General features: G+C 41.1%; 1 protein-coding gene across 6 annotated transcripts in view; it reads right to left on the reverse strand.

Moving 5' to 3' along the window:
- The window catches only part of ZMYND11 (zinc finger MYND-type containing 11), a 60,124-nt gene extending 49,870 nt beyond the window's left edge, over nucleotides 1-10,254 (reverse strand). For 2 of the 6 annotated variants that reach the window (XM_075212104.1, XM_075212102.1), the window contains exon 1: nucleotides 10,118-10,254. The gene's annotated coding sequence lies outside the window, so the exon portion shown is untranslated. Of the gene's footprint in view, nucleotides 1-3,738; nucleotides 3,795-10,117 lie in introns of all 6 variants that reach the window. The other 4 variants (XM_075212105.1, XM_075212100.1, XM_075212101.1 and 1 more) reach the window with 3 other exon arrangements.
- Nucleotides 10,255-11,123: the final 869 nt, after the last annotated feature.

Consider the following 11,123-nt stretch of genomic DNA (forward strand, 5'->3'; position numbering starts at 1 on the left):
TATGGAGATATAGGTACAGTCCATAAAGCACAAGGTTACAGGGATTGTTATTTTTGCCTTACAGCGCTGGGGCCTTTGGGTTTAATCCCAAACAGGATTTCCTCCAAGCGTTCAGTTTCCACCCATGATCCAAACACATACTGGAACATTAATTGGCGTGTGTGTGCGTGTGCCTGTAGTAAAGAATAAGCTTCCCTGGGGTAGTACAATTGTAAAGTGCTGTGTAAGATGTTGCCACTATAAATAATAATAAAACAACAACAACAACAACATGGTAGCCTGATGCTCCTGTGAGTGTTTCAAGCCTAATGCTCTTCCTGCCTGGTTTGATTCATCTTTCATAACTAACAAAATCAGCTCTATCACAAGTTGGGGGAAAAAACAAACAAAACGCAGAACTTCATTGTGCACTCTAATTAATTTTCTGGTTTCTTTTTTAAAAATCCCTTTCCACCATTCATTCATTACTTGTTCTCCTCTTCCTCCTTTTTCTCACAAGTTATTGCAGATAGGGCACCTGTGTTTATTGCATTGTGAGATACACACTATATGGACAAAAAGTATTTGGCCATACCCGTTCATTATTGAATTAAGGTGTTTTAATCAGACCTGTTGCCTGAGGTATATAAAATCAAACACCTAGCCATGCAGTCTCCATTTCCAAACATTTGTGATACAAAATGAGTTGTTCTGAAGAGCTCAGGGGCTTCAAGCGTTGTACTGTGATAGGATACCACCTTTGCAATAAGAGGGTTCGTGAAATTTCATCTTTGTTGGATATTCCACGGTCAACTGTGTGCGATATTATTAGAAAGTGGAAGCGTTTAGGAACAACAGCAACTCAGTCACGAAGTGGAAGACCATGTACAATCACAGAGTGGGGTCAACAAGTGCTAAGGTGCATGGTGCATAGAAGTCATCAACATTCTGCTGATTCCATAGCTGGTGTTCTGAACTTCCACTGACACTAATGTAAACACAAAAACTGTGCGGCTGGAGCTTAATGGAATGGGTTTCCATGGCCAAGCAGGTGCATGCAAGCCTCACATCACTAAGACCAGTGCCAAGCGTCGGATGGAGTGGTGTAAAGCACACAGACACTGGACTGTGGAGCAATAGAAACGTGTTCTGTGGAGTGACGAATCACACTTCTCTGTTTGGCAGTCAGATAGGAGAGTCTGGGTTTGGCGTATGCCGGGAGAATGTTACCTGCCTGACTGCATTATGCCAACTGTGAAGTTTGATGGAGGAGGGATAATGGTATAGGGCTGCTTTTCAGGGTTTGGGCTAGGCCCCTTATCTCCAGTAAAGGGCAGTCTTAATGCTTCAGCATAACAAGTCATTTTGGACAATGCTTCAAACTTTGTCAGAAAAGAAAAAAAAAAAAAGTTCCAGCACTGGGCTGTACCACACCTAATATACACAGAACGCAGCTGCAAATTAGGGCCAATTCCTAGCCCCTACCAAACAACAAACACAAAACATGCATTAAGCAGCACTGAACTGTGATAAATCAGTGGGTGCTCAAATTGAAAAAAAAAATCAATAAAAACCATGACAGGATACATAAAACGGTCAAACCAGAAATAATATCATACAAATTGTTTAGTTTTATCAATACCAATACATAAGCCTCACACATAAATACAATAAACAATTAAAAATATACAACTGAAAGCACTGGGACTAGAAGCTGTATGGATAGGATCACAAGGTCATGGTATTTATTGATTTTTCAATTTAAGGATCTACTTATTTATCACATTCCATCACTGCTTAATGCATGTTTTGCTTTCAAGTTTGTGGCAACAGTTTGGGGAAGGCCATTTTCTATTCCAACATGACTGTGCCCCAGTGCACAAAGCAAGGACTACAAAAACATGGTTTGATGAGTTTGGTGTGGAAGAACTTGACTGACCTGCACAAAGCCCTGACCTCAAACATATCGAACACCTTTGGGATGAACTGGAACAGAGATTGGGCACAAATTCCCACAAAAACACTCCAATGTCTTGTGGAAAACCTTCCAAGAAGAGTGGAAGCTGTTATGTCTGCAAAAGGGGGGCCAACTCCATATTAAAGTATATGTATTCAAATACCAAGTCATTACAGTCCCTGTTGGTGTAATGGTCAAGTGCCCAAATACTTTGTCCATATAATGTATTTATTGTCATACTTACTTTCTCTAATTTCCCACAGAAAGCATATTAGCTAGACAACAATTGATAACAAAGGGCAGGAATTTTTAAAGATACCTGTCCAAATTTTAAATAAAGAAAACATTATGTAAGGGTCCCTGTAAGCCTTAATCAGACCCATTGCTAACATGCTGATCACTGATGAGAAGATATCACAATGTAACAATGTAAATGTGTTATTATTGCCAGTTCTGTCCATCAGTAACATTATGAGTAATGATTATTCATTATCACATTGCTGCTTTTAGTACTCTGGTAACAACAGAAAAAGAATTATGTTATGTGTAGAAGTCCCACACAGTCTTGCGTCTAGATTTTAGAAATACACAATATAGAAATCTATAGGAAAAAATGAAAGTAAGAACGCTTTTTACATCGCCTACTTCAGTCTGTTTGCTTTCTATATGTAAATGATTCTACAGACCGGAAGTTCAGCTTTTTACAAAGTCTAAAGATGGTGCAAGCGTCATAAGAATCAAGAAAGTAATTATTTACAATGCAAAGCTGCATACAACATCTGCATACAGAGTAACAGGGGGGTATTTTCAACAATAACAACAAAAGTTAAAAACAACACACTTATTTGACCAAAGGTGCTTTTTCTAGACAATGTATGCAATCAGAAGGGCGCTGGACATGGAAGATGGAACCTTCCTATAAAACTGCACTTAGATTAGGGTTCACTCGCATTCAGAACGTGTAAAAGATTATTCTCCAAGTCCCAGTTAACCAAAATCAAGTGACCCTATTCCACTGGCTTTATTATAACTCCTTAAAACATGAAGCGTATTTACTACTTATTAATAAATCCACCAAGCAGCTCCCTTCATTCTGATTGCTACGATTACTTCACCATATGTGGTGGTATACTACCAGATCTGTATCCGGTCTAGAATTTTTTCAAACTGACTTGGAGCGGACAATTTTATTTGCACATTTATGTGGACCTTCTATACTGAAGGTGCATTGGCACTTAGACACATACTGTTCCTTTCTATAGAGGGTAGCGCTCTGATCCGGTCTTGCATCATAAGAGTTTCATTATAAACTATGTATGCTCCAAATATGAATTTTATTCAGAAGACGCACCTACATAGATATTCTGCTTTTAAAACAACCACCACCACTTGGTAGATACATATTATGTTCCGTATAGTGCAAAGGTGGTTGTGGTGCTTCTAAATTCTAGAGGTCTTTTGTCTTCACTAACAGATAAGCATTCCCTCATGTAGCACTTTCACAAGGACCCATGTGACCAGGGACATCTCCAAGCTCAAAATAGAAGTGAGGAGATATGGAAACACTGAATATGAAGATATAATTTACTGCAATGTCTACATATATCAATGTCACTTGTGTATCAAATGACAATATATTGGATTTGTTTATGCATTCATAGAAATTGATAAACACAAACATGAAAAAGATGTCAGTAATAACATTTTAAATCTGGCTCAATTTAGTTTGCATTTAGTTACAAGGACACAATGTGACAATTAAGGGTGCACTTTAACTCTAATAAAAAAATATTTATAATTACCGTTTCCAGGACAATCTGTGAACAGAAACAGAGGAACCGAAGGGGGACAGCTGGTGGCTGTGCATGAAGAAGAAGCTGGTGTAAATGGATGCACAACAACTTTGAATAAAAACTATACTCTTTAGTATTACAGCTGTGCAAAAACCACTGGGATTTAATCCCCTAGCAGCTACGTGAGAAAAAAAAAAACAAAACAAAACAAAAAAACCCAACAAAATAAAAAAACTGCCACCTGGGATTCATTTAAACCATTGTACAAATAGGTTAAGAACATAAATACCATCAATTGTATAGGGTTTAAAGGTTTACAACATAAATGTATTAACAACGGGATATTTTATGTTGATTAATCTTAAAGAACATCTAATACTATCCAAGGAGGTGAAGATATAGGACAAACAGCTGAAATGATAAAATATTGCATACCAGTATGCTTTCTGTGACAGCACCAGAAATGTCGGTGTACGAATCCAGCAATCTGCTTTCTATAGCTACACTTGCAATACAGTCCTGGGGGTAAATTTACTAAGCCGAGGGTTTGAAAAAGTGGAGACGTTGCCTATAGCAACCAACCAGATTCTAACTATCATTTATTTAGTACATTCTACAAAATGACAGCTAGAATCTGCTTGGTTGCTATAAGCAATCTCCACTTTTTCAAACCTGCAGTTTAGTAAATATACCCCCAAGGTATAAATACTTGTATGGCAAGGTGCTATCACATGTTGGGGTGATGAGTGTAAGGGACCGGCTACAGGTGCTTCGGACTGTTGCAGCAATTGTGTGACTGTTCGATGACGGTGACACAGTCAAATGTAACTGGATGGAAGGAACTCATGGAGGACCAGCTGACAATTTGCTAGGGACATTATTGTTGGCATGGTCGCTGTGGAAGCTGAACCCTAAAAGCATTTCTGCTATATAGTATACCAGTTACACATGCTCTGCCTTCTAAACTATCCTTTTATCGGACAGAACAGACAGCATTATAGAAAAATTAATTAGGAGTCAACCTGTCGACAAGGTAAGCGAGGAGAGAAAGTGGATCAATCTATTATATAGAGCTTTGTGCAAGAACTATAAACAAAAAAAGACAAGTGTCTTTCCACCCACCTCTTCCCCGTTCACCTGAGAGATAACCTGTAAAATAGCAAGCCCCATATGTTAAGCGCTATGCTTCTGAGGTGAGCTTAAGACTACGCTTTGCTCTCTCCTACCCATCTTAATTCAGGGGAGCCGTTTTGTGGAGGATCAGAAGAGAGCATAACACCATATGAAGCAATTAATATACTGAGTACGCTATACAAACTGTCTTCCAGACAAATGGGTTATCAGGTTCACTTTAATGATCAACACATCCATTATTTCAGCTATATTATTTATCTAAAAAAATACACATTTTTGGGGGATTATTGACTATTGCAAATGGTCAAAAACCCACACTAGTCAAATTTGTAATATATAACACAAAGCATATTTCTGGTTACTTGCACTGGTTACTGTATTTTTTTAGTAAGTTGCCCCCTTTCACCTATATGAACGTACAAATGCTGTGGGGGCAGCATGGTGGCTTAGTGGTTAGCCATTCTGCCTCACATCACTGGGGTCTTAAGTTCGATTCCTGACCATGGCCTTATCTGTGTGGAGTTTGTATGTTCTCCCTGTGTTTGCGTGGGTTTCCTCCCACGCTCCAAAAACATACTGGTAGGTTAGGGAATTTAGACTGTAAGCTCCAATGGGGCTGGGACTAATGTGAGCGAGTTCTCTGTACAGCGCTGCAGACTTAGTGGCGCTATATAAATTGATGATCATGAAATGCGGCTTTGTTTGTTCTTTATTTAATCTTGCTCTGTGAAAGAGTCATAAAGTAAGTTGCTTCACAATACAGTCCATATTTGTTTTCCATCTTTCACTAGACTACTCAGAGACTGTTGTTTTACATATAGAAAGAACATAAGTTGTATGCACACATTTCATCAAAAACACTAACCGGAATCCTTCGTTACCACTTTTTGATATTTCTTTTATATAAACTGCATAAATTATATAGCAGTTGGTTAAAAAGCAGTTATTAATTCATTAATAACTGAGAAAAATAGTTTTGGCAAACAATCAAAATAACCAAATTTATTAAAGCAAGAAATAACCATAAAAAAAAAATGGATCTCATATACAAAGTATCTAAAACCATCTGGGGGTAAATGTATTAATGTCCGGATTCTTCAACTCCGGCGTGTTCAGCGTCTTGGGCAATTAAATTCAAAGCGGCGCTGCATTGTAAAGGGAAGTTTCCCTTTACAAGCAGCGCCGCTTTAAATTTAATCGCCGAAGATGCTGAACACGCCAGAGTTGAAGAATCCGGACATTAATACATTTACCCCCTGGTTTTATACTGCTGTGCCTAGCTGGTCTGCTCTGCGCACTTCAAGGAACATATTTTTCCTTTCTCTGGAAATACTTCCTCAGTTTAGAAATGTGCCCATGGGTTTACATGGCGAACGAAAAATCTGAAGAGGTGCACTTTACAAATGTGTAATAATTACACCAAAATCTTATCATCCTTTTCATTAAATAAAACGTATCCGCTTTTTTTCTAAAATACTGGTAAGTTTAGTCTAATCATGTATGCCTTAAATTAATCATAAGCTAGAGGGGACATTGAAAGTGCCTTTATTACATGCAACACATAGTGGGCCTGAGTTATTAAGGAGAGCAAAGCATTAAAAAAATAGTAACTTTGCACCTGGGCAAAACCATGTTTCATTGGAGGGGGAAGTAAATTTAAAATGTGGGGAGAGAATTATAGTTAGGGTAGGACATGTCCTAGATCAACTTTAAATTTCAGTGTAAAAATAAAGCTATCAAATATTTGTGTGCTAGATGAAAGCAGACAGTATTTAACTTATGTGCAAAATAATAAACTAATGTGCACCCCTTGCACTGAAACCTGCATTGTCCCAGATAACATTAACTCCTTTTTTTGCCTTACTTTCCTTAATGACAGCCCCAGCATGTTTATAGCTTTCTTTTGCTATTCAAATTTGGCAAATTACACCTAGAAATTAAGCTTTCTCTCAACAGGAAGGTGCAAACTGCATCCTATTAGATGTATATGATGAAGCCCAGATCTCTGCCAGCTAACAGCTGGTGCAATATTCAAGGGTCATTGTGGAGTGAAAACCGCTGTGTGTTCTTTTGCAAAGCAGTCAGAGCTCCATCCTTTTATTTCAACTCTCAATTCAACACTCTTACGCCACAAAATGAAATCTCCTTATTGCACTGCTTTATAAAACTTTGCATGCACTTACTCCATACTTAGCAAAGAAAGCCGCTGATTAGCCCAGGCACTCATATTAGCCAGAGCAATGTTGCTCATAAACTCACGAGCTTTGCTGGAAATCTAGGTATACCTTGGCAAAGAGGTACGAAGTACCAAGGACTTTGCATTCTCCTGGGCTGTTTTACGCCTTGTAAATGTGTCCCACTGTTTTTAAAGTCACAGTCACACAGTCACACACACACACACACACCCCCCCCCCTAATTAATGGAAGACAAGCAGGAACATCACAGAGCCAGCAGAAACTATTAGTTCCCATTGCTGCTCTGACCTGGCCTAATACACGCTGTAGTGTATAAGGTATCAGGAAGTCAGACTTATTATTAGGACAGCTAACAAAACTATAGCGCTATGAAGTTTGGCGAGTCATTTACATGGGAAAGAGATGGCACCAGGATGCACCAAGCCAGCTGAGGCAGTGTGATGCTCTGGACAATGTTCTGCTGAGAAATCTTGGGTCCTGGCATTCATTTGGATGTTACTTTGACATGTACCACCTACCTAAACGTTGTACACCCTTTTATGGCAACAGGTGTCAGTGGCCTCTTTCAGCAGGACACTGGCTCTCCCACACTGTAAAAATTGTTCAGGAATGGTTTGAGGAACATGACAAAATAGTTCAATAGTGTTGACTTGGCCTCCAAATTCCCTAGATCTCAAACCGATCGAGCACTTGTGGGATGTGCTGGAAAAGCAAGTCAGAGCCATGGAGGCACTTTTCAGCTTACAGGACTTAAAGGTTATGGTGCTAACTTCTTGGTGCCAGATATCACAGGATACCTTCAGAGTTCTTGTGGGTTCCATGCCTTGATGGGTCAGAGCTGTTTTGGCAGCAGGAGGGGGTCCTACACAATATGTTGAAAGTGGTTTTAATGTTGTGGCTGATTGGTGTATTTCCATCTATACCGTTTTAGGGGCTCCCTATAGCACTCCACAAACTTAGATGCCTTGTGTGCATTTAAAATGCTTTTCCAAATGGTTTATCTCAAATGATTTTTATTTTTTTTAAAAAAAATTTAAGAACTATAAGGGGGGTATTCAATTGTTAGCGTTAACGAAACAAAACACGAGCGCTCAAAGATATTACCGTTTATACGGTAATATTGCGCGTGAAAAGCGTTAATACGGTAGTTACTCGTGGGAATTTCAGCTCGCCGCTCAGGGAGCAGCGAGCTGAAATTCTGCGAGTAATTACCGTATTAACGCTAAGATTATTTGAGCGCTCGTTTTTTTTTCCGTTAACGCTAACAATTGAATACCCCCCTAATAGTTGTATATAAAATAATTTGAAGTTTCTTAGAGCATACCTCTAGCCCTGTGGGTTTTCAACTGCTTGTCAATACACACTCATTTCCCCTGCACTGTATTGTAAGTTTTGAAAAAGTGCAGCATGCACAGTACCAATATAAGCATATAGGGGTGTTAAATTTACTACTACTATCTAGTTTACAAAAGGCTACCAACAGTTTAGTGTTACTCACAATGTAAATCTTTAATTGTCACGGGTTACTAAAACCGCTCTCATTGAGTCCAAGGGCTAGATTTACTAAGATGCGGGTTTGAAAAAGTGGGGATGTTGCCTATAGCAACCAATCAGATTCTAGCTTTCATTTATTTAGTACCTTCTACAAAATGATAGCTAGAATCTGATTGGTTGCTATAGGCAACATCCCCACTTTTTTAAACCCGCAGCTTAGTAAATCTAGCCCCAAGTAACCTAATTCTAACACTAAATTAAACCTGTAAAAGATACATGTAATACCCATATGCTTTGCGGTGTTAGATAGCAAAACATGAATATTATGTATACAGAATGGCCTTTACATTTGACATAGTGAATAGTACGAGAGTGAGTGCACCCTACACAAGAGGGGACCTCTGTTGACAGCTGATATAATGAGAGATCAAGGGAAGTCCTTGTTTGTGAGATGCTACATCTGTGAGAATACAAGCGAACAAGTCAGCGATTGATGGGTGAAGAGATACTGCATGCTGTATGACATATACACACATAAAATACATTTTATATATAAAAGTAGCCTAAAAATAAGAATACTAGGACAAAATAGTTTAAAATAGAAAAACAGCACTCCTGCTTACCAACTAGTAGTGGTAACGCTTCTGTAATCTCTATTACACGGGCATTGCATTTAAAGTTGACTGGAATATAAGATGGCATAAGAAGTGGCAGCTACTGAAATAATTTTGCAGGAGTCAAATCACTTTACAGTAATCTGGCATTTGTGTCACCTACACTGCACAAGTGTCAGAAATCATGCAATTTGGCCTCTTCACCCATAAGTAAACTTCAGCCCATGGTCACTATATAAACAGCACCAGAAGACAGCAAACAATCTCTCTCCCAACTGTCAAACACATTTCTACAATGCAAATCTCTGTCCACTGTACAATATATGGCTAATCATCTTTAGTAACTCCCCAATGTGCTATTTTAGATGTACATTTATAAGATAATCCACCATGTATACATTCATATACATCTACCAGCTATACGTGTATAACAGGATAGACCATATATAAAAATATATTCTGTTTCTATGTGGTGTTCTACTACTAGGGTACATAGTTATGTATGTTCTATGAATATATAGACATATTTTCCTAATAAGTTGTAATGGTCCCTCTTTTCACATGTACCAGCAAACCTGGGTATGAGTCTGATACACTGACCAATGTAAAAGCTGTAATAGGTAATATACCAAATGTAAAGACCCAGGTAGCAAAACCCTAGCATTAAATTAACCCAGTGCAAATGCAGCACCTGTAACCACAATGACATAACAAGAATAGAGCATTTTATAGAGCACCAATACCACAGCCTAATAGAACTCGGACATAAGAGAATAACAACAGAGATGCCATGGAGTCTATGGCAGGTCTGCGGGGCGTAGCCGCCGGGGGGGGCCTCGGCCAGCCCTGTCTGCACACAGGTCCACCCAAGGATATTGGGGTGGGGGGGGTGGGAGACCGGGGGAAGGAAAACGGGGTCGCAACAACGCAGCGCCGGTCCGCTCGCTTACCTGGGCTGGATCGGGTGATGACTGGTCCCCGTATCCCACCAATGGGACCGCTCAGGCCTACACTATCGGTTCCCGCTGATTGGCAGACCGCTGTTTGCTAGATCGCTGACGTCACGCACATGCGCAGACACAGGCCAGTGCCAGGCCATAATATTTGCGGTAGCAGCTTGCTCCCCTCCGCCGCAAGGACCCTGTGACGTACATACGGGGCGGTGTCAAGGGGCGGATTCCGGCGTGTCTAAAATCAGATAAAACGCCAAGCAGCAAGTAGTGCTGGATGACTGGATCGTGGTTCTCTGGCTGGCAAGGTTTGCTGTTAGTTCCGCTGTCTCTAGAGCTAGTGCTTGTTCTTATAGATTTGTAATTGTCTGTTATATTGTTGTCACACATCAGCTTAAAATGCATCATGAGGGTATATAATGGTGAGGGGAGCGCTGGGGGGGGCATGTGAACGCTTGTATGCAGGTGGGGAGGGCATGTGAGGGGAGAGCTGGTGTGCAGGTGGGGAGGGCATGTGAGGGGAGAGCTGGTGTGCAGGTGGGGGGGGGGGCATGTGAGGGGAGAGCTGGTGTGCAGGTGGGGGCATGTGAGGGGAGAGCTGGGGGGGGGATGTGAGGGGAGAGCTGGGGGGGGGGGGATGTGAGGGGAGAGCTGGGGGGGGGGGATGTGAGGGGAGAGCTGGGGGGGGATGTGAGGGGAGAGCTGGTGTGCAGGTGGGGGGGGGGCATTTGAGGGGAGAGCTGGTGTGGGGGGGGGGGGCATGTGAGGGGAGAGTTGGTGTGCAGGTGGGGGGGGGGGCATGTGAGGGGAGAGTTGGTGTGCAGGTGGGGGCATGTGAGGGGAGAGCTGGGGGGGATGTGAGGGGAGAGCTGGTGTGCAGGTGGGGGGGGGCATGTGAGGGGAGAGCTGGTGTGCAGGTGGGGGGGGCATGTGAGGGGAGAGTTGGTGTGCAGGTGGGGGCATGTGAGGGGAGAGCTGGGGGGGGATGTGAGGGGAGAGCTGGTGT

The sequence above is a fragment of the Mixophyes fleayi genome, chromosome 5 (assembly GCF_038048845.1).
Source record: "Mixophyes fleayi isolate aMixFle1 chromosome 5, aMixFle1.hap1, whole genome shotgun sequence".
In the NCBI taxonomy this organism is placed as follows: Eukaryota; Metazoa; Chordata; class Amphibia; order Anura; family Limnodynastidae; genus Mixophyes; species Mixophyes fleayi.